Raw genomic sequence first — 23,720 nt, 5'->3', positions numbered from 1 at the left:
TCTAGGAATATCAACAATCTGCATCATTTCTTCTCTGCTAGAGATATTTCAAAAAAGTGACACTAGAAAAAAATACCTTGAAAGTAACAACTTTTACATAAAGAACAGGAGTACTTGTGGCACCTCAGAGACTAACAAATTTATTAGAGCATAAGCTTTCGTGGACTACAGCCCACTTCTTCGGATGCATCCACGAAAGCTTATGCTCTAATAAATTTGTTAGTCTCTAAGGTGCCACAAGTACTCCTGTTCTTTTTGCGGATACAGACTAACACGGCTGCTACTCTGAAACTTTTACATATTCTATTAACATTTTTGCAACTTCCAAATCAGACCATCTTAATCTGCTCTCTTGTTCAGGTCATTTCTAGCACTCCCTCCATAAAAAGAAGAACAGGAGTACTTGTGGCACCTTAGAGACTAACAAATTTATTAGAGCATAAGCTTTCGTGAACTGCCACAAGTACTCCTGTTCTTCTTTTTGCGGATACAGACTAACACGGCTGTTACTCTGAAACTCCCTCCATAGTCGTCATCTTCTCCCCCTAGTTTCTTTAGAGAAAAAGAAAGGATAAAACTCACCCTCAAACTCGCACCTACTAACTCCCATAGAAACTCTGTTGTTAGTTGCTACCTGCTGAGCAAGTGCATAAGCATTTCCAGGATCAGGTCTTTAGTTTACAGCCGAAGTGAGAATGGGCATGAAGTCCTTAGAACTTTTCACACTAATTCTAGTAAGCAAAAGAGCAGGGCACTAGATCTGACTATCTTAATGTACCTTGAGTGTCATAAATATAATTTTTCTCAATGAGTCCTGGAGGAGCATCCAAGTGTGTATGCAGCAAAATCATACAACTGTTATGATTTCTCCCCTCTGTTCACAATAATCTTTATAGTAAATAATTAGTAGATGCTTAGATTTCAACACAAGACCCCCCCACACCTTCTTTCAAATGTTCATTATGAACAATTTTAAAGTTAGCTATTCAAAAGCATTCATTCTCTGAAAACAAAACATTCATCAGATATACAGAAATACTTTCTAGTCCCTGCTTGCCGTCAAATTCTTATAATACATCATCTATGTACTTTCAATTCTACAGCTACATTCTCTTTTCAAATGTTACTAATGAGAAAACGAAACAGTGTTCTCAAGAGATTCAGGAAAGTAAAGGCTATTTTAATTAAACGAGATTATTGCCAATGCCAACCTACGAAGTCAACATTTACTTTGTTTGAAGTAACTGAAAGAGATGGTCAGTCTGGTAATCTATTGATTGCATATGCACTGCCAAAGAAGGCTCAAGATTGGTACTTTGTACCTTGAGTCTCAAATTATACCAGATCAGACATCCTTACTGGGAAGAATCAAGAACGATGGACTCTCTCTCTGAAGGACACCAGCACTATGCACAATTATGAAGATACGATATCACAGATCTCTGGAATATCTAAAAAAAATTGATAAATGTTTTTAAAGGGGCACTGTCAATTTAATTAAATAATGAAACTTTTGTCTGAAATTCCGTTTACCTACTTTTGTTACAAGTAACACCTAACATTCCTGTAACTGAAAGATTGGAGAAAGAAAACCAGTTCTCTATTTTTTCAGTTTGTTTGCTTTGTGCATTTAACAGCACTTTGGAGACTGTTCCATTTTATAGTTCTTTCGCATAGTAACAGTGGAGGGAAAATATTAGTTAAAACTGTAAAACGTGATTACATAATGCAAAGATTGGTAACGGGCAGCAAGAGGCAGAAGATCATACTTCCCACCTGTTGTTTTTAACCTATTTCAATAAAAACAGAAAATGTGACTGCAACAAAAAAAAAAAAAATCAAATTGGCAAGGGGGACTACAGGGCAGGTATAGTGCTGACATTTAGAACTCACTTTTAAAACTGACTACATTTCAAGTAGTGTCAATCTCTATAATTGCCCTAAAGTTCCTCTTGCCAATTTGTGATTTTTTTAACATCCAATTTTCCATTTTTACTTGAGTTTAAGTTGATAGTATAATTTTAATAATCCTTATAAAGGGACATGTTGTGGCCCATCCTGCACACTGTACAAAGCACACAGTGGATGTTGGGGAAGATGTCTCCAGGCTTCAGAGGGCTACTATGTTCCTCCTCACACTCAGGTAGGTGGGGAGAGGAGGATCCTTGGCTATGCCAATGCATTGGTAAGCGTACCCTGAACTGGGGTATAAACGTATTACAGCATATGCCCTCCCTGGAATCATGGGAGACCATAAAGGAGATTGTAACTTGTAACAGTGAGCTGCCCCTTGCTTGGATTTAAATTATAGTGTCACAATTGAGCCCTTAATAAACATACTTCTCATTATCTAAGATATAATAGTCTCTAATTTAGGACAGTTACATTTGGAAAGATATTTAAGTATATAAAAGTAGAAATAACCACTTTTGTTTTCCTTGAAATACTTCCTCAATTTTGATGTGTGTGAAATAAAGTAGCTGAGATTTGCATTAGAAAACTATTGCCAAAGTTCATAAAATATTTTAGAAACAGTTCCAGCAGCCACCTTGGATAAGTGAAAACTGGCTTCATTTATCCTCCAGTCTCTTTCACTCACATTCACTTTAAAATGTCATTTATTTTACACATTATTATTTACATATACCATATGTCCTAGTGTTCCTAAAAATATTCAGGAGTTGAGAAAACTACTTACCTGGGTTCTTGTTCTCTGCAATTGTATGCTGTAACAGATCCTCATTATGATCCCAACATACAACTGATAAGAACTCCTACAGCATTAGAGTTTTGGGGGCAGTTACTACCCACACATGGGCAGATGGTATATTCTATCTCCGCTAACTGCTGTCAGCATGGTGTGATCTTTTTCCTCCCAACCACAAGATATATAGCATTAACAAAACCAAACATTTATCCCCATCTCTGCAGAGGAGGTGGCTGGGCAAGTGTGACTCTATTACAACTTAAACCTTCAAAGAACAACAATTACAGCCAAGTAATTTTCCCTACTCTAAGGGCACCAATTGTAATAAATTCCCACTCCTGAAGACAAAAAAGCTCCAGAAATGCCGCAATGAAAGACCAAAGATTAGCTAAATGTTGTTATGCAGATTTCAACCACTCTCTAGTACTCCAATAGTGAGACTACATATCTCAGAGTTGGTCTACAGTACAAAGTTAGGTCATCATAACTACATTGCTATGGGCTGAGAAAAATTTCAAACTCTATGCAACATAATTAAGCCAATCTAACCCCCGGTTGGACACTGCTAGGTTGACAGAAGAATTCTTCTACTACCTAACCCCTCTTGCAGAGGTGGATTTACTACAGCAATGGAAGAATACCTACTAAATGTCTATACTACAGCGCTGTGGCAGTAGCATTTTTAATGCAGACATACCTTTAGACTAATAACTATTTGAAACTGGGTTTCTCAAACCAGATCATGTTTTGAAAACTAAGATGGTAGACTCGGACATCTTAATGAAACACTTATCTTAGGAGGGGTCATGTCTGCCTCACTGAACAGGAGGAAAAAAATGTATACTCTATTAAATCAGAACTATGGAGAGAAGGCCTCCCAATTTTCTAATATTACTATTCCTCTCTGATCATAAGAATATTCTAAATGAAAGATATTAACAAAAATTGCATTAGACCCCAATTTGATAAATTAGAAATATGAACATGAGACCGTACATCACTTTGAAAAATGCACTACAAATTCTTCAGCAGAATTACACAGTTGTAAAAATATGCATCGCATCACTGCATGTGTAATACCATTCCGTACATATATTTAACAGGAAAGGCATACCACAAGGCTCATGACCTAATGCAATGGAACTAAAAGTTGAGAGTCAATAAAGATTAATTCACATTTTGATAATTATATCACTTTTAGGAGAATGGTGTCCTACAATAAATATGTAGAGAACAAACAATATACTTACCTATCAGTTAGACTATAAACTGGAAAAATAAGGAGCATCCCAACTACTTTTACCAAGCTTGCAAAACAAAGAATTCAAGAATGATTATTTTTTAGATGTTGAGACTTGCTGCACAAAGAACAAACCACAACCCAATACATTCTGGACAACAAAAATAAGGAGGATGCTCAGAGTAGTAGCTACCATAAATAGCATCAACTAACAGAATGAGCTTAAAGTTTGATGCAATTCCAAAGACCCTAAATTAAATAATTCTCTGAAGAGAACTGGCTGGAAATTCCAATACAAGTGTGGTACTTGAAGAATGAGAATTTCTGTTGATGCAAAATCATTACTACTGTAGGTCTACCCATATATTAAACACAAAGAAGCAAAAAAAAAAAAAAAAAAAAAAAGAAAGAAAGTCCTGCTTTTAGTAGCAAATGTTTTATAAATGTGGTTGCAACGACCAGGTCTTCTCTGTTTTAAGTGAATCCAGAACACAAGCAATAAACTCTTCACCTTGATTTCAATAAAGGATGCTGCCACAACAAAAACATGGATGTGTCAACATAACTCTTCCTGTTCTGGAACTGTCTCCCTCCATCCAATTCCATATCTCAGGCTGCATCTCCAACATATCCTTTTGGAAATTTCACTATTTGAACTCAACGTGGTCAAAACTGCATACTTTATTTTCTCCCAAATGTTTCTCAGGTTCTCTGTTACTGTGAACACAGCCACCATCCTCGCTGTAACCCAGGCTTCTGGTACTGGAGTTAACAATACCTCCTTTGCCTCATTCATCCATATCAGATCCACTTCTTGTTTCTTGTTACATAAAGATTTCTAACAATTTCTCTGTCCTCACAACTAAATTTCCCATCTTGATTACTGTAACCTTCTGCTCACTTGCATCCCTAATACCCATCCAGTCCATTCAAAATGCAATCACTAATATCAGAATGACTGCCAAGGAAGATTATCACATCTCACCCCACTCTCCCTCCACTGGTTGTCCCTTCTCTAATAAATCAAGTTAAGCTTCCAGCTACAGTCATGAACTCTCATTGCAAGTCCGCCCCACCCTACTTACCCATGCTTGACTCTAATCATGACATGCCCCCACCAATGCCAGATGATTTGATGTCCTATTTATGCCTCTCATGCCATCTCCATGCTTTATTCCCAATATTATTGCCTCAGAATGGAAAGCTGTTCCTCAGCTGGTCCACAAATCCACTATCATCTTCTCATTTAAATCCCTCTTGGAGAACCATTTCTTCTGCACCAGCTACACTTATGCGAATGCAGGGAATCAAATGTTGGGAGGAGTTTATGGACACTGGAACAGAAACTGGGAATTGGCATTGTGGTGGAGAGATTCATGGAGTTTAAGACCCGAAGGGACAATTCTGATCATCTCATCTCAAAGGCCACAGAATTTCACCCAGAAATTACTGAATTAAATCCATAACTGCTGGTTAACCAAAGAATCCCTTTGTAAATTGATATCACATCCCTTGGTAAGTTGTTCCAAAGATTAATTATCCTCACTGTTCAAAATTTGCACTTCATTTCTAGCCTAAATCTATCTAGCTTCAGCTTTCAAACACTGGACTTCATTAAATCTTTGTCTACTGTATTAAAGAGCCTTCTACTATCAGAAATCTTTTTTCTACACAAAGGAACCACTCACCTAGAAGAGGAAGAAAGAAAAGAGGGGAAATAATGTTTACTGAAGAAACTAAAAAAAAAAATGCAACAAAAAACATTACTAAAAAAGACATGTGCCTACCACTCTCCTGATGACTTTTGGCTGGATTCTGGTCTCTCTACTTTGTAATAATGTCCCCTTATCAACAGAAACATACGTTTTACAGATATGAACTAACACAGAAGCAACAGGTAGTGGAAGCTGAACTGTACTCATCAGCAGAAAAGGTACTGGCAGTCAGAAGCACAAGGGTCTGCTATACAGTACCGCATAAGTAGGACAGAATTTACCACCTGCTGATTTAGGGGAATCATAAGAACACAAGAATGGCCATATTCAGTCAGACCAATGGTCCATCTAGCCCAGCATTCTGTTTTCAGACAATGGCCAATGCCAGATGCTTCCAAGGGTATGAACAGAACAGGGCAGTTATGAAGTGATCCATCCCACCTTGTCCAGCCTCAGCATCTGGCACTCTGAGGCTAAGGGACAACCAGAGCATGGGGTTGCATCCCTGACCATCTTGGCTAACAGCCATTGACGCGCCTATCCTCGATGAATTTTTTTTTTTAACCTAGTTATACTTTTGGCCCTCACAGCATCCTCGGACAACAAGCTCCACAGGCAGACGAGGCATTGTGTGAAGAAGTACTTCTTTTTGTTCATTTTAAACATGCTGCCTATTAATTTCATGAGGTGATCCCAATCCTTGTGTTACGTGAAGGGGTAAATAACACAGCCTTATTCACTTCTCTACACTTGTCATGATTTTGTAGACCTCTATCATATCCCTCTTAGTCATCTCTTTTCCAAGCTGAACAGTCCCAGTCTTTTGAATCTCTCCTCATATGGCAGCTGTTCATTTTTCACAGAGTCATAAGGTTAGAAGGGACGCAAGGGTCATCTAGTCTAAGCCCCTGCCAAGATGTAGGATCTGTTGTGTCTAAACCATCCAAGGTAGATGGCTATCCAGCCTCCTTTTGAAAACCTCCAATGAAGAAGCTTCCACAACTACCTATGTTCCACTGTCCTACTGTTCTTACAGTTAGGAAGTTTTTCCTGAGATTTAATCTAAATCTCCAATGCTGTAGTTTGAACCCACTGCTTCTTGTCCTGCCCTCTGTGGCAAAAGAGAACATCTTTTTTCCATCTTTTTTATGGCAGACTTTCAAGTATCTGAAGACTGCTATCATATCCCCCCCTTACTCTCCTCTTTTCCAAACTAAACATACCCATTTCCTTCAGCCTTTACTCATATGGCTTGCATTCCATCCCTTTGATCATCTTTGTTGCTCGCCTCTGGATCCTTTCCAGTTTTTCTACATCCTTTCTATACATTGGTGACCAAAATTGGACACAGTACTCCATCTGAGGCCTAACTAGTGCCGAGTAGAGCAGTTCTATCACCTCCCATGACTTGCATTCTATGCATCTGTTAATGCAACCTAAAACTGCATTTGCTTTTTTTGCAACAGCATTGCATTGATGACTCATATTGAGGTTGTGATCTACCACAACTCCCAGATCCTTCTCAGCAGTGCTTCTTCCAAGCCAGTTTTCCCCCATTCTGCATTTGTGCATTTGGTTTTATTTCCCTAAGTGTGGCACCTTTCATTTGTCTTTGCTGAATTTCATGTTGTTGTCTGTAATCCAGTTCTCCAATTTATCAAGATCCCTCTGAATTTTAGCTCTACCCTCCAAAGTATTGGCAACCCCGCTCTCCCCTCCCCCCACCCCCCAAGCTTGGGGCCATCTGCAAACTTGATAGATGTAGATATAGAAAATATACCTAAGTCATTTAATCAATTCCTGGAGGTGAATGCCTGGCTGCAACGATGGCGTCGCCAGGAGGGCTTCAGCTTCCTTGACCTTGGGATGCTGTTCCAGGAAGAAGGACTGCTAAGCAGACATGGGGTCCATCTATCAAGGAAGGGGAAGAGCATATTTGGATACAGACTGACTAATCTAGTGAGGAGAGCTTTAAACTAGTTTCAAAGAGGGCAGGTGACCAAAGCCCACAGGTAGGTCAAGAACATGGAAACCTGGGAGAAGGTTTGGAATTTGGAGGGAGCATGAGTGTTATAGCAGGGATAAAGGAGACACAAGACAGAACTGGGGGGCGGGGGAATCAAATCAGTATCTTAGATGTCTGTATACTAATGCAAGAAGTAGGGGGAATAAGTAGGAAGAATTCAAAATGCTAGTCAATAAACATAACTATGACGTAGCTGGCATCACGGAGACCTGGTTGGATAATACACATGACTGGAATGTTGATATAGAAGGGTACAGCTTGCTCAGGAAGGACCGGCAGGGAAAAAAGGGAGGAGATGTTGCCTTATATATTAAAAATGTATACACTTGAACTTTGATTGAGATGGAACTAGGAGACAGACTTGTTGAAAGTCTCTGGGTAAGGATAAAAGGGGTAAAAAACAAGGGTGATGTCATGGAAGGGGTCTACTACAGACCACCTAACCAGGAAGAAGAGGCTGTCAAAGTCAGACTCAGGATTCACAATTTGTCAGATCACTCTGTTTATTAGCAAAGCGCTCTGCTAATACACTCAGATAATGTGAGCACCATGCAAGACTCAAACTATCTTATTTATACAGATAAAAGGGCACGAACTTAACAAGATAACAAAAGGAAGCAGAACTGATAAGTTTACCTGGGGCTAGACATACATATTTTATTTCCTTACTATTACCAATCTCCTGTTAACGTCCCACCATTAGCTTAAGTGGACCCATTGTTTCATACCTTAATGTTTCTCTTCCTGACAACTATATTTCAACATCCTTTATTCCTGCTTAAAGGAACATACAGCATTTATTTAATCCAATCTATTTTTACAATATAATTAATTCTACTTTCACAAGGTGGATGACGCTTTTTTTAAACAGCTAACAAAATCATCCAAAGCACAGGACTTGGTGGTGATGAGGGACTTCCAGACATCTGCTGGGAAAATAACACAGCAGGGCACAGATTATCCAACAAGTTCTTGGAATGTATTGGAGACAATTTTTTATTTCAGAAGGTGGAGACAACTACCAGGGGAGAGGCTGTTCTAGATTTGATATTGACAAATAGAGAGGAACTGGCTGAGAATTTAAAGTGGAAGGCAGCTTAGGTGAAAGTAATCATGAAATATAGAGTTCATGATTCAAAGCAATGGCAGGAGGGAGACCAGCAAAATAAAGACAATGGATCTCAAGAAGACAGACTTTAGCAAACCCAGGGAGCTGGTAGGTAAGATCCCATGGGAAGCAAGTCTAAGGGAAAAAACAAAAGAAGACAGTTGGCAGTTTTTCAAGGAGACATTATTAAGGGCACAAGAGGAAACTATCCCACTGCGTAGGAAAGATAAGAAGTATGGCAAGAGACCACCCTAGCTTAACCAGGAGATCTTCAATTATCTAAAAATCAAAAAAAGAGTCCCACAAAGAGTGGAAACTAGATCAAATTACAAAGGATGAATAAAAACAAACACCACAAATATGTAGCGACAAAATTAGAAAGGCCAAGGCACAAAGCGAGATCAAACTAGACAGAGACATAAAGGGTAACAAGAAAACATTCTTAGAAGCAAGAGGAAGACCGAGGACAGGTTAGGCCCACTACTCAATGGGGGAGGGGGAGAGAATAACAACAGAAAATGTGGAAATGGCAGAGGTGCTTAATTACTTCATTGTTTTGGTTTTCACCAAGAAGGTCGGACATCTAACATAGTGAATGCCAGTGAATATGAGGTAGGCTCAGAAGAGGCTAAAATAGAGAAAGAACAAGTTAAAAATTCCGTGGACAAATTAGATGTCTTCAAGTCACCAGGGCCTGATGAAATGCATCCTAGAATACTCAAGGAGCTGACTGAGGAGATATCTGAGCCATTAGCAACTATCTTTGAAAAGTCAAGGAAGAATGGAGAGATTCCAGAAGACTGGAAAAGGACAAATATAGTGCCCATTTATAAAAAGGGAAATAAGGACAACCCAGGGAATTACAGACCAGTCAGCTAAGCTTGTGTACCCACAAAGATAATGGAGCAAATGATTAAGCAATCAATTTGCAAACATCTAGAAGATAATAAGGTGATAAGTAACAGTCAGCATGGATCTGTCAAAAACAAATCATGTCATACCAACCCGATAGCTTTCTTTGACAGGGTAACAAGCATGTGGACAGGGGGAAAGCGGTAGACGTGGTATATCTTGACTTTAGTAAAGCTTCTGATACTGTCTCGCATGACCTTCTCATAAATAAACTAGGGAAATTCAACCTAGATAGAGCTACTATAAGGTGGGTGCAAAACTGGTTGGAAAACTGCTCCCAGAGAGTAGTTATCAGTGGTTCACAGTCATGCTGGAAGAGCATAACGAGTGGGGTCCCACAGGGATCAGTTTTGGATCTGGTTCTGTTCAATATCTTCATCAATGATTTAGAGAATGGTAGAGAGAGTACACCTATCAAGTTTGCGGACGATACTAAGCTGGGAGAAGTTGCAAGTGCTTTGGAGGATAGGATTAAAATTTAAAATAATCTGGACAAACTGGAGAAATAGTCTGAAGTAAACAGGATGAAATTCAATAAGGACAAATGCAAAGTACTCCACTTAGGAAGGAACAATCAGTTGCACACATACAAAATGGGAAATGACTGCCTAGGAAGGAGTACTGCGAAAAGAGATCAGGGGGGAGAGGGTGTCATAGTGGACTACAAGCTAAATATGAGTCAGTAGTGTAATGCTGTTGCAAAAAATGCGAACAGCATCCTGGGATGTATTGGCAGGAGTGTTGTGAGCAAGACATGAAAAGTAATTCTTCCGTTCTACTCTGCACTGACTAGGCCTCAACTAGAATATTGTGTCCAGTTCTGGGCGCCACATTTCAGGAAGGATTTAGACAAACTGGAGAGAGTCCAGAGAAGAGCAACAAAAATGATTAAAGGTCTAGAAAAAATGACCTATGAGGGAAGATTGAAAAAAACTGAGTTTGTTTAGTCTGGAAAATAGAAGACTGACAGGGGACGTGATAACAGTTTTCAAGTATGTAAAAGGTTGTAACAAGGAGGAAGAAGAAAAATTGTTTTTCTTAACCTCTTATAGGACAAGAAGCAATGGGCTTAAATTGCAGCAAGGGAGGTTTAGGTTGAACATGAGGAAAAACTTCCCTGTCAGGGTGGTTAAGCACTGAAAGAAATTGCTTAGGGAAGTTGTGGAATCTCCATCATTGGAGACTTTTAAGAGCAGGTTAGACAAACACCTGTAAGGAATGGCCTAAATAATTAATCCTGCCATAAGTGCAGGGGACTGGACTAGATGACCTCTCGAGATCCCTTCCAGTTCTGTGATTCTATGTTCACCACCACCACACTGAGAACAGATCCCAGTGGAACCCCTCTTGAGACCTCCCTTCAAGCCGACATCATTCAAGTAATAGTTACTCTTTGTTTGCAGTTGTTTAACCAATTGTGTATTCACTTAATGATAGTTCGGTCGAGCCTGCATTTCTCCAGAATGTCATGTGGGGCTGTGTCAAAAGCATAGCTGAAATTCAGGTATATTATATCCACCACATTCACCCCATCCACCAAATCAGTTACCTTGTCAAAGAAGGAAATCAAGCTGGTTTGGCATGATGATGAGTCTATGACTCTGGTTGCAGAGAAGCAACTGCAGCATGTCCTGAGGCTGTACTCAGAGGAGCTTTTGGATGCCACCCCTGAGGAATGGCTCACTGTGGAAATAGCAGCAAAAATGGAAAAGGCAGAAGCTGCCCCAGAGTCTGGTAAGTTTCTGGCTCCAATTTAATGTTTATTAATATAGGAGCGGGAAGGACTTCTGTTCTATGAACCAATGCAAAAGTTGGTTTTTATGTGAATAATCCTTATTCACATAAAACGTGTATCCACCAATGGCAGATGTATGCCAGCACCTTGGCGTCCCCACACCCTCCCCCATGTGGAATTGAAAATAGAGACTGGGAAATGCAAACAGTAAAAAGGGGATTTAAAAGGGGATTTAAAAATTTTACTGGAAAGGTACACATTTTTGCTCAGGCATTCCTGTTTGTTAAAAATAATAATCTTATAATGCAATCCCTGTAACTACACCACTCTGAAACCACTCAATAATGTAAAACATTGAACTGGCACCCAAGTTGTTCCACAATTGGGGGGAGGGGGACGGGGGGGGAACAGCTGTGATTTTTAACTTACCATTGTCTCTGCACTTCTTTCACTGCGATTAACCTGGCTGTGTATAGGGAGTTTCTGTGGTCTGAAGCATCCCTCTCACAATATACTGAAGTTCAGTTTTAAAAAGTAACACTTTTTGTCCTTGAAATTCTACAAGGATTTTTTCTGTGATCCTGCACTGAGCTATTGGAGAAAACTCTTTTTGTCTTCTCCTGTTCCAGGTCCCTAGACCTCTACAGGCTGGAGTATCTGGCGCTCACCCACACTGCAGCAGAAGCCTGGGCCTCTCTTCTTCTACGGATAAACATGACATTCTTTTGACCAACCATTCACTAGAATGCTTTGAGTAAGCTATATACCTCAACATAAAAACTTCACAGCAACGCTGAAGTTGCAGAAGTGCAACAGAAACTCACTAATTTTCACTAATAACTGAGGACCATACTGCCCCCTTTCACAGAAACATTTGGGGAAGGCAATCTGGGAGGAAGAAATACTCCATAAAGTTCACTTCCCAGAGTTTTCATAAATCTGTCTTCCACTGGGGGGAGAGTCCACAGACTTAGTATGCTACTCCTTTTCCTCCTTTCAGCCCTACAGAACTTGAAGATAGAGCAGGAAGGGAGTTTGGCTCCATCCTTCCACTCGCTTGGAGGACAATTCCAATAAAAGATACACATTGTTTGTTTGCCCCTGCAGTTATAAAGTGGCATCAACAGAAAGAGCTAATATAGCTAGCTTTAATGGCCCATCATAGTGTAATCAAAAATCCTAATCAAATGGTTCTTTGATAGTTTATGTGAAATTAGTTTACAACAATGGGACTACTTGTGGTGCAAAATAAGGATTATTCACATAAAACAGGGCTTGCAGGATTGGACCCTCATTTTGGATTTATGCCATTTTATCTAATTATTCCTTATTAAAAATGAACAGAATAGCAGTATGTAACAAATTACTCCGAATCTTAGAAATTATGAATACAAGATTGTACTATAAAGCGCCCTTTCAATTCAACATTGACTCTCAATTTTACCTTCAGCCCTGACACCACAATACCACTAGTCTACTCTAAACCACAATCTTTCAGCCAAAAATGAGTTCATCCCATAAACAGTGACTAAGTGACAACAACTGGATAGTAATAACTGGAACGTCAACAAGCATGATTCATCTCATATTTTTTCATTACTTCTATCAATTTGAGAAAGTATACTACTTACATAATTCCCCAGCCATTAGCTCACACAATACCATTCCCTATTCAGAACTAAGGTCCCAAGATGCATGCATGTGCATAACTATATGCACATGAGTAGTCCCATTGAACTCAACAGGATTACTCATGTGCTTGAAAGTTACGTAGGTGCGTACATCTAGGCAAGACCAGGACCTACGGGTCACTGCTTGCGGTTGCTGCTTATTTGGTAAATGATGCTTCTGAATTTTCAGAGCCTTGCTAACAAGTAGCGGGGAAAGAGAGGAAGGAGGGGAGGCACTGTCAAATGTGTAAGGGCCAAAATACAGCCTCTCTCTCTTCAAGAGCCAAAATATCTTTTTTTATATCAAATGTCTTACTGTGGTGGTGGATTTTAAACAAAGGCTTGCTTTATGTAGCGCATAAACAAAACCAATACATTCTGCTCAATCTATAGTAGTCAAATATATTCCTATGAGTGGAATATTGATTCCACTGAAATTATGCATTCTCTCAAATGTGGCACAAAAACCAAGTGGCTTCCAAGTTAGAGGTATTTATTTTATTTTTATACCATTATTGATGAGAGCGTGCAAGACTATGCAGTCTGTTTTCTTAAAGATTTATAAATTAAAATTTTATTTTAAAAACACACTGTACTCAGGTTATGTGCTTGTTTGTCTACCAGCATAAAAAGAAACATGTTTATTTCAAGCTGTATTAGAAACATGCAATAATAAATGCTGGCCAAATAGAAAGCCAAAGTAGCTAGTGAGTATTTTAAACTGTAAGTCTTCTAAAAGGGTATTGCAAACAAGAGTTTTAAAAAATTAAAGATTTCTTTATTTAAAAAAGTAACTTCAGAGTATCGCTTTAACACACAGAAATCTGTCACAAACCCCACTGAAACCAGCTTTGTTCTTCCATTAGAATTATATGTCTAATATAGCTCTAGAAGAGCAAGTTGGATTCTTCTCTGGCTTATGAACCAATTACTCTTAGGGGAATTCTGTACTATTGCACATGCGCAGAGTTCATGTCCTGCACAGAAATATTTTTTTCTCTGCAGAAAATACATTCAGCTAGAGAAATGCTGCAGTTATGCCCCTTTCACCCACCAGGGGCTGCTGTTGCACCAGAACAGAGAGCAGCCATTCCTGGATAGAAGTAGCCCCAGTTGTGGATAGGGAAGAGAAGAGGCTGCATTCCTCACAGCACCCTGCCCAGAAGGCCAGAGGATGTGGAATGGGATATAGATGGAGGGACAACGTAGGGCACATGAAGCTGCTGGGGGTCATAGACTGGGGTTCAAAAGGGCTAGTGGGGGGGGGGGACAGACTGGGGCGGGGCACATGGGGACGGAGGAGGAGGTGTGGCTAAGTGGGGGTACAGCGACCAATGGGGACAGGGGAGGAGGTGGTTGAGTGGGGGTGCAGGAACACATGGGGATAGGGGCAGATGTGCCTGACTGAATGAAAGAGGGAAAGGCTAGGGGTCAGCCAAGGTCTGCATGGGGGAGGCTCCATAACAATCCCCCCCACAAATAAAACTGTTCCATACTTCTGCCACCCACACCCAATAACCCTCCAAGTTCACAACCAGGCTCCTTCACAACAATTACTTCCCTTTTCCTCAGCTCCTCCATTATACCTGATTCCCCCAAGCCTTTGCACTGCTTCTGGGGAGTGCAGGAAATACATTTCTGTATTGTAGTTTAAATGAATTATTACTCAAAGTTCTGTAGTAATAGGACTAGTAAGGCATCTATTTGTCAAAAAACATTTCCTGAATTTTTTTGTTGTCTCTATTGTTACGGACATACTTGCTGACAGGTATTTTGAAATACATTACCAAAATAAATTGAATCTTGCATTGGTATGTTGTGTTATTTTGACAAATAAAATATGCAGAATTTTAAAATATTGTGCACAGGATTTTTTATTTTTTGGCATAGAAGACCCCCAAGAGTAATCAACAAAATTGAGACATACGATCCTGGTCCTGAAATCAGATCATTGTGTAAGAATGCACGCACATGGAGTCCCACTGAATTCAATGGGGTTCTGCACAGGCACCTGGGTCCTCTCATTTCTCCTACTTCCTTCAAATGAATCTAATGTATATTTAATATTTAAAGTGGCTGATTTTTTTACAAAAAAAAAAAAAAACACAAATTTTATTAGAAGATCACAAAAGGAAAAGACCAGGACAACTCCATATGAGGCGATTATTTTATGAACTTTTTAAAACAAGCTCTAACAAGTTCATAATATGCTACAGATTCACAATCTATTTTATAAGGCCCCAATCCAGCAAACATTTACATAGGTAGTTAATTTTACATATTGTCTTCAGTGAGTCTAGACACATGTGAAGTTAAGCATTTCTGTGTTTGCAAGATGAAGGCCTAATAATTTGCAAAAGACAGAATCTAGCTCTGTGGGCTCAATCTTGCTCCTACTGACTTCAGTGATTTAACACCTGGCCATGCATGACTATGTTGTTCTTAGACCCTTAAATAGCACTTATAAAGAAGTTTCTGTACATTCTTGTTTTTATCTCAGGAATAATGATAAATTTTATCATAATAGTTATAAACCATTGTATCAGTAACACTGTGGAGTTTGAGTATTCCGGATACTACACTGAGCCAGGGGTGGCTCTATGTATTTTGCCGCCCCAAGCACGGCTTTCGGCGGCACACCTGCGGGAGGTCTGCTGGTAACGCGGATTCAGCTGCGCGCCTGTGGGAGGTCCCAGGCCACCAAATTGCCACCGAAACCGCAGGACCGACGGACCTCCCGCAGGCATGCCGCCGAAAGCAGCCTGACTGCCGCCCTCACCAGCATGCCGCTCCCCGCAGCATGCTGCCCCACGCACACTCTTGGAGCGCTGGTGCCTGGAGCCGCCCCTGCACTGAGCATACGCAATACACACTGTTATGGAAAGGCAGTTACTGCACCCATTAAGGCAATACTGTAGGATACATTTTCAAAGCTTTAGAAATGGATTTCACCACTCAGCTCTCATTGCTGTTAATAGAAGTCATACAGTTAACTCCTCCTGTATTACTCTGAAAATTTAAACCCAAAACCTGTTTTGCAAAAGAAAAAAAAAAAAAACATTTACACCCTTTTCTGCTTTGTTATGATGTATAACAAAAAACAGAAAAGGTACATTTGAGGGATTTAAAAGCAGGTGGCTGATTTTAAAAAAAAAAAAAAGAAAAAAACTAGACTAGAGGACTAGATGGAAGCTTACTTACTCATCAACTAACCACTAGTTCTCCTGTTCCTCAAGAAAGCAAAACAGGGAATTCAAGACCTGCTTTTTCTAATAAAAAGCATAAGCAGGAATATAGACAACTTCAAAAAAAAATCAGGCTTTCATTACTCTGTATAAAGAAATAAAAGAAGGCAGAAACATTCTTTTATTGCAGGTCATATGAAAGGGATTTTTTCCCCATTGTTTCTATTTTAAATGACATAAAAATGCTATTATTGTCACCAATATAGAAAATAGTCTAAAATTTAAAAAATGAGTAAGTCTACACAAATGAAACAAAACTATTTAAATAATAGGCACACAAAGAAGGATCTGAAGACACAGGATTCTGCAGAAGACCCAAAGTTATTTAAAACTAAAAAGTTAGCTGCTGAAGTAGACTTATGGTGAGCACAACAATATTCCACATGGAGCATGTTTTTATTGTTCACTTAGGATCCAATCCTGCATAAATCTTATGCACAAGCTTAACTTTAAACCAGTGGTTTTCAACTTTTTTTCATTTGCAGACCCCTAAAAAATTTCAAATGCACGTGCAGACCCCTTTGGAAATCTTAGACATAGTCTGCAGACCCCCCCAGGGGTCCACGAACCAAAGGTGGAAAACTGCTGCTTTAAACACACAAGTTGTCCCGTTGACTTCAGTGGATATACTTGCATGCACAACATTAAGTATGTTTGTAAGTTTTTGCAGAATAGAGACCTTACTTTAGAAAAACTTCATTGAATATAGTGGACATATTGAAGGACCGTTAGCCATAGTAATGTGTATAGCTCATTATTCAAAAGCTATACACACTTATTTCCTAGTAATCTGAAACTTTAAAAGGCTCTAATTGGATGTGTTTAATAATCATTTACAGAAATATGAGATCCATTGTAACCTGGTTCACAGTACACCAATCACTTCAAAAGACAATGTCATGAGTTCTAGTGGTAACAAATGCAAAATATGGAAGGCAAAAAGGCAGATAGGAATGGCTATAGAGGGAAAGCCAAGCAATCACAAAAGGTATTGAATTTATTTTCTATACACTATATTAATTCAACTTCACTATCATAGATAGCATTGTACAGGCAAGTAGTAATAATAAATTAAATTTTTACAGGCAAAATTCTAACCTTCCTTGCACATACGCTAAATCAGAGCAGGCTACATACAGCAGTCCTCTGAGCTCTACGTGGAGTGTGGATGGCAAGTTTTGGGAGTGTGTATAGCTTCTTGTGTATATGTTGCCTTTGGTGTCTGGTAGTAAGAGAAGCAAATGCAGTACTATTTACTGAGGCTCTTTTAGGAGCAGCAATAAAGAGTAGAGTACTGCATAGTGTGCTAGTCACCACCCCCCAAGATATCTTATTTGCTGTAGGTAGGGTATCTCAAGGACCCTTTACTCAGGCATTACCACTCCACTTTTTCCAGAAACCCTCATTCACAAGCCCAAAATTTGCCACATATTGGGATTCTGATTACACCAAACCACAACAGCCAATATAAAATAGCTTTATAATTGACTTGCCTATAAATCTTATATTTCATTTTAAACACACACACAGTGGTATGGTGTCTGTCACTCCAGTAAGAAATTCAAGTGTGGATATAACTAGGAATTCTCTTAAAAACAGATGTTCTTGGCAAAACGCACTCACTTTATTCACTTGTCTTTACATTTTCACATTAGGAGATTTTTTTTTTTTTGAAGGTTTATGGTTTTCCTTTCATTTTTCATCTGAACCCTAGTGCTTCAGATCCATCGTTCCAAGCTCCACCTGGGAAATGCTGCAAGCAGGATTCCATGGACATCTTTCCATGTTGTTGTTCTCCCCCTCACCCAATTTCATCCTTGCTACAATACACTGAACAGACACAAATCTATGTTTCACTTCCCAAAGAGTATTAATTAACCATTTCAGCTCCTATTACTGAACTCCACCAGATCAAAAATATTTGGTCAGCATATTTTGTTTCATTTTCCTTATACTAGTTATTTTCACCTTTGTAAAAAGACACAAACATACAGTTCACTCACAGATGGCTTACCATATTACATTTCCTCCTGAACTTCCACTTAGAAATGGGTGAGAGATCCTCTCTTTCCCTGGTAAAACATACATGTAATAGAAACTGTCTGTCTTATATCTCATTTCTTTTTACGTTTTACCTCCAACAATCAACCCAAGAACACCAGTAATAAATAAAATTCTGCTGTATTTTTCAATTTGCTCCATATTTGTAATCTTTATTCACACTATGGGAAGGGTAGGAAGGGAAGATATTTAACCCTTGTTTTCCTTGCATAGCACACAAGTAACAGTTTTTTTGTGTGTGTTTCTTTCATGTGAATTCTCTCTGCAGCAGCAAAGTCTCTGGAAATAAAATACACCATGTTCTGACAGCCACTTTTTCCCCCCTTTGTCTTTATTTTTCCACATTGCTTAAGGGGAGGTTTGTCTCATTGTATCATTATAGTTAAACCCATTAGCCTTTAAAATAAACATATATCATTTAAGACCAACCTTATGCCCATTCAATCTGTTGTTTTAAGGACATTTACTTGATCTTTTAATTGAAAAAAAAATGGTTTGTATTGATACCATTTTAGTAAATTCATCTTATTAACCTAACATTTACTAGACTACTTAAATATATAACTATCCATAAATTACTGTGAGCTTCATATTATTGATTACAAATTGATATCACTGATCCAGTGGCCATCTATTTGACAGTCCTGGTACTACTGGTCCTTATATTATATTGAGCCAGTCTCCATACAAGAGGTGCAACATCTATGCAATTGACAGTCCCTCTTTATATTGGTAGAAGGGATCCAGCCCCCCTGTGATCAATTGGCTGTCAATACCACACTATCAAGGTATTTTGGAACCAGTCCCTATTACTACAACTCTCTCTGTGTGTGTACCATTTACCCACCCCCATGAACATGGCTCACGGATGGATCTGGTCGCCAGCCGCGTCACTCCCATAGGTGCGAACAATGCGGTGCTGGTCGATATCATTTCAACCCAGTGACCAATGCACCCCCAGCCTTACTGCCCCAGGCTCGGTGAGATCAGTCCATGCCCATGCCACCGCCGGGCTCTCTGCGCCGCGCAGCCGGTCCCCCCTCAAAAACGCTGGGAGCACCGCCAACCTCCCCCCCACACACACCCCCCGTGGGGGGGGAGGGGAGGATTGAGGCGATTTCCAATCGCCCATCGATACCAATATCGCCACACAGACCCCGATCCGTCACGAAATATCGCGACACCCCCCCCCAATGGCTGCGCCGCCAAGTCCCCGCACCCCTCCCGCCTCCGAGACGCCAGCGCCGATCCCCACACACCTCCCCCCCCTCCCATCGACACACGCCGCCTAACCCCCCCCCACACACACCCCCCTCAGGAGTCGCTGTCCTTACCTGGGGCGGCGGAGCGCGGGCTCCGAGGCGAGGCTGCCCTCCGACTCCGGGCGCCTCCCTCTCACCACATCCCCGCTGGCCCCCGGGAGCCTTCCCTGCCGGGGCGGGGACAGGGTGGCTGTTCTTGCCCCTCAGCGGCTCTCGCGCTCCACCGCGGCGGTTACCTCAGCCCCCACCCACCCCAAAAAAAATATAAAACACCCCAAGGCTCCCCCCCCCCTCGTCCGGATCCCCTCCCCGCAGAGCGCGAGGGGGCGGGCGGGCGCGCGCGCGCGCGGTGTCCCAAGGGAGGGAGCAGCAGCCCCTTTGCGCCTCGCGCCTCTGGCCTCGCGCCCGCCCGGCGCGCGTCCGCGCAGCCAACTCGCTCCCGAGTCGCGCGCGAGCGCCGGCTCCCTTCTGGGCTCGCGCACTCGGCTTGGGGAGGGGGAGGTCTCGGTGGGAGTGAGGAAGGAAACTCAAGCTACCCCTCCCTCTCTCTCTCTCTCTCTCTCTCGCACGAGCGGGGACGCACGCGCTCTCCCAGCCTGTGTGTGTGTGTAATACACTGGAGGTGAGCCGCGCGCGGACCAGGAGGGGTCTGGTTTAATTATTCACGCGGGGCGTTGCTATGCAAATCGATGCTCCTCCCTGGCCCTGGCACCCCGCATAGTGTGCAGGAGGGACGAGTAATTCTTCACGAAGGGCGGGGTTATGCAAAACAGGTCGTCCTTCACCTCCCCCCGTGCGTTGCTTTTGCACCTGGTTTCTATCTCTGTCCTGTATTCATAACAGGGGGGGAGGGTGAATTTTTAATTACTTATTATATATTAATTATCCCTGTAATTACTGCATGTAGGGGACCAAGGTCTCTGTCTATGAGTGAGCTGGGGGCTGGGTTGAAGAAGCACAGAAGACATGGGAGGCATCTGAAGTCCGTCGGGTCGTAGCCTTGTGACGTTTGTGATGTTCATGTTAAATCGGCAGGAAAACTTTCCCAGCAAGGAGGGGGTAGGTCTTTGGAGACAGTTCCCACTTTTAGAATTTTCTTTTATGAAGAATTTGGGATACTGGAATACTCTAGCATGAAACCCACGTTTGTCTGGGTTACTAGAATGCATTTTTACTCCTTTCTCTCTCCAAAGGATTTCTCATCTGTGCAAATGTGTGTGTGTGCAATGCATTACGCACGTAAAACGTATTTTCGGCAAGGTGGGTGGTTGTGCAGCGCTTGTGGTGTGGAATGTATTGGGGATGTATCTGGTGCATTTTTCCTACCATGCATTGTTCAGAGCTGCAACTGATACTGACAAAAATTATCTGCTACTAAACCAACAAAAGGGAAGGATGGGACTGAGGGGGAAGTTTCCGGCTCCAGCAGATGAGAGGGATTTTATAGAAGCAGGACCTGTACACAAGAGTTTTCGGGTGAATTCTGTTTCTGGGGATAGAGCTCCAACAGCTTATATGTCCTTCAGCTCCTCCAAGAGGACAGAAGGCGTTAAAGCTTTTTTCATTTTAAATCCTGATTTTTTGAAAGAACTAGGACTGAAGGGAGGAAATTTTCAGTGATAGTACTGTGAGGCAGTGGAAATACAGTAATTTCTACAGATAAAACTTCAATTAATTATATACAGCTCACTGGAAGTAGAACCTTCCTTCTACCATCTATAGGATGCTACTTGTTTATGTAAGACAACTATCCTAGTGTAAAAACATCACATTTTATTTGATGCCTGTTAGTGTATAAAGTCTTTAATAAAAATAACTTACATTTTAAAAAATGTAAGTTATTTTTATTAAAGACTTTAAGAGGGACACTCACTGTTTAAGTTTTGTAAAACAAGCTATAACAAACCTAAGACAAACATTATCAGATTATTTTCAAGGTCCAATTAAAACACTTAGCAAAATATTGTAACCAAAATGCTGCAAAGAATGAGCTATACCATGAAATCTAAAGAGTTAATTTGCATTACTTTATTGGCCAAGCTGAGTGAAATGCAAATACTAAAGAAGTAGCATAACTAGTGAAAAGTAAACTAGATTTTTAAAAATTCTCTAGGGTATAATACTAATATATTAACTGTAGAAAGGACAGTTTTATTGGATTTTTCATCTGACCATGACTCTTTAAAAATAATTAATCAAAAAAAGTTTAATCTTATTCATCAGTAAAACCTTCTTTCTAGTCCCAGCATACAACATGTTCCCCTTAATTAAATTAATTGTAAGTGTACTACACTCTCTTGGGATGTCTTGTCAAAGCTTCTAGGTGCAGATTACTTGCCTCCATCTGATTGCAGAAAGGTTAAGAGCTTCACATCACATCTGTCCCTGGTGCCAAAGTTAATGACCAAATAAATTAAGCAACAGGGTGAACTGCAGTTCTGAGCTGAGTGAATTATTTGCACAAAAGATAATTAATTACAGTAGAAGCAATCCCAGTTAGTTTGAAACTGTTAAAAACAAACTATAGCTACATCAGTTTTATTATTTAGTATATGAGAATTTCTGGCTGGTAGCATTAGAGCCCACCTCCTCTTATTTCTGGAATTAAGGAGCTATCCGATTGGGTGCACATGCATTCAGGTCCCTGGATTTTGCCTCCTGATTCGGTGATTTCTTTCACTGACTAATAATAATATAATTTAAAACAGCACATCAGCAGCACCTTTTAAAAACATTAGGGAAATCTTCCAAAAATCCTTTTGTTTAATTCTACAGCAAAAGTGCGTTCTGTAATTATTTCTATATAATTGTCTCTCATGTCACATTATAGTTTTTTGAGTCCACATATATTAAAAGCGAATAAGTAGCCAGAATTATTCCTTTTGCCCTTATGAGGTGTACTTGCATGGCAAATACACACTTCACATACTGTTGCAGTTATAGTGGTTAGGAGTAATAATACTTCCACCTACAAGAAAATATTCTCAGATGTGCTGTTAATTACTTTATATAGCTACCCATATTTTTTCTGAAAAAAGTAAAGTATGTTTCGAGACAGACATTGCGTAAGAAAGGGAGACCCTGTCGCTTCAGGCCAGCTCCTACTCCCACTGCAGAGCTGGAACGTGGGGCAGGGGTGACAGTAAGGACATTGAGTGGGATCCAGAAAGAGACCGGCAGGTTTGCACTTAAATATTAGCTCAACCTAGCTATGTTGCTCAGAGCGATGAAAGAATTTGCACTCTGGGCACCGTAGTTAGGCCAATCTAAGCATTCCAGTTCTAGTTTACGACTGTGCGCCCCCGCCCTTCACACACACACACCATGGGGGACAAGGTTAGAGGGACAGGCTGGCAGGGAGAGGCTGCAGTTTAGGACTACACCAGTGCCTACTGTAGACACAGGCTAGATCAACAGAAGAATTCTTCCATCAATGTAACTACCATTGATTACCTACAGGATAGGAAAACCCCTTCTGTTGCTGTAGTTGGTCTACTGTATCGTAGACATCTCTGTAGGCACCTAAATTCCAGACCTAGGTACATAACCCAAGACTTCTGCATCTAAGTCCCAATTTTGGCTCCACTGCAATCCACAAAACTCCTACCGAATTCTGTAGGAGCCTAAATTCACTCAATGCCTAACTTTTCAAAGTAAAATTTCCCTAGGCACCAGAGTTTCAGCCTCTGGGCATGCACACTGCTGCCTCCCTCTATGCGTCCAAATGCCTGTCTACTGCCTGAGCTCCAGCATGATCCACGAATGAGGGGAAAATAGACGTTCAGCCGCCTAAGTCATATGCAGGGCCTACTTATTGGATCAGGTCCCCCATTCAAAATGTAGTTGGAGGAGGTGGTGTCATCCGCCTTGTAACTTTGGAGACCCAGGTTCAATTCCCCTATCGCTGCAAATGGGGAGGGGGGCGACCCTTGTTCAAGTCCTACCTCTCCAAAGAGTACTCTAACCACAGAGCCGGAGATGACCCAGGCCTGCCGATAGTGCGGGGTGGAGCAGAGTGAGGGCAGCTGGCTTCAGCAGT

At 40.8% G+C, this 23,720-nt stretch overlaps 1 protein-coding gene across 9 annotated transcripts in view; it reads right to left on the bottom strand.

The window, feature by feature from the left end:
- The window catches only part of TANC2 (tetratricopeptide repeat, ankyrin repeat and coiled-coil containing 2), a 610,881-nt gene extending 590,965 nt beyond the window's left edge, over positions 1-19,916 (bottom strand). For 8 of the 9 annotated variants that reach the window (XM_054014274.1, XM_054014275.1, XM_054014266.1 and 5 more), the window contains exon 1: positions 19,754-19,916. The gene's annotated coding sequence lies outside the window, so the exon portion shown is untranslated. Of the gene's footprint in view, positions 1-18,372; positions 18,431-19,753 lie in introns of all 9 variants that reach the window. The other variant, XM_054014267.1, reaches the window with a different exon arrangement.
- Positions 19,917-23,720: the final 3,804 nt, after the last annotated feature.

Source organism: Malaclemys terrapin, chromosome 25 (genome assembly GCF_027887155.1).
Source record: "Malaclemys terrapin pileata isolate rMalTer1 chromosome 25, rMalTer1.hap1, whole genome shotgun sequence".
NCBI lineage: Eukaryota > Metazoa > Chordata > Testudines > Emydidae > Malaclemys > Malaclemys terrapin.
Note: the sequence above shows the minus strand (reverse complement) of the source record. Positions and strands in the feature narration are given on the sequence as shown.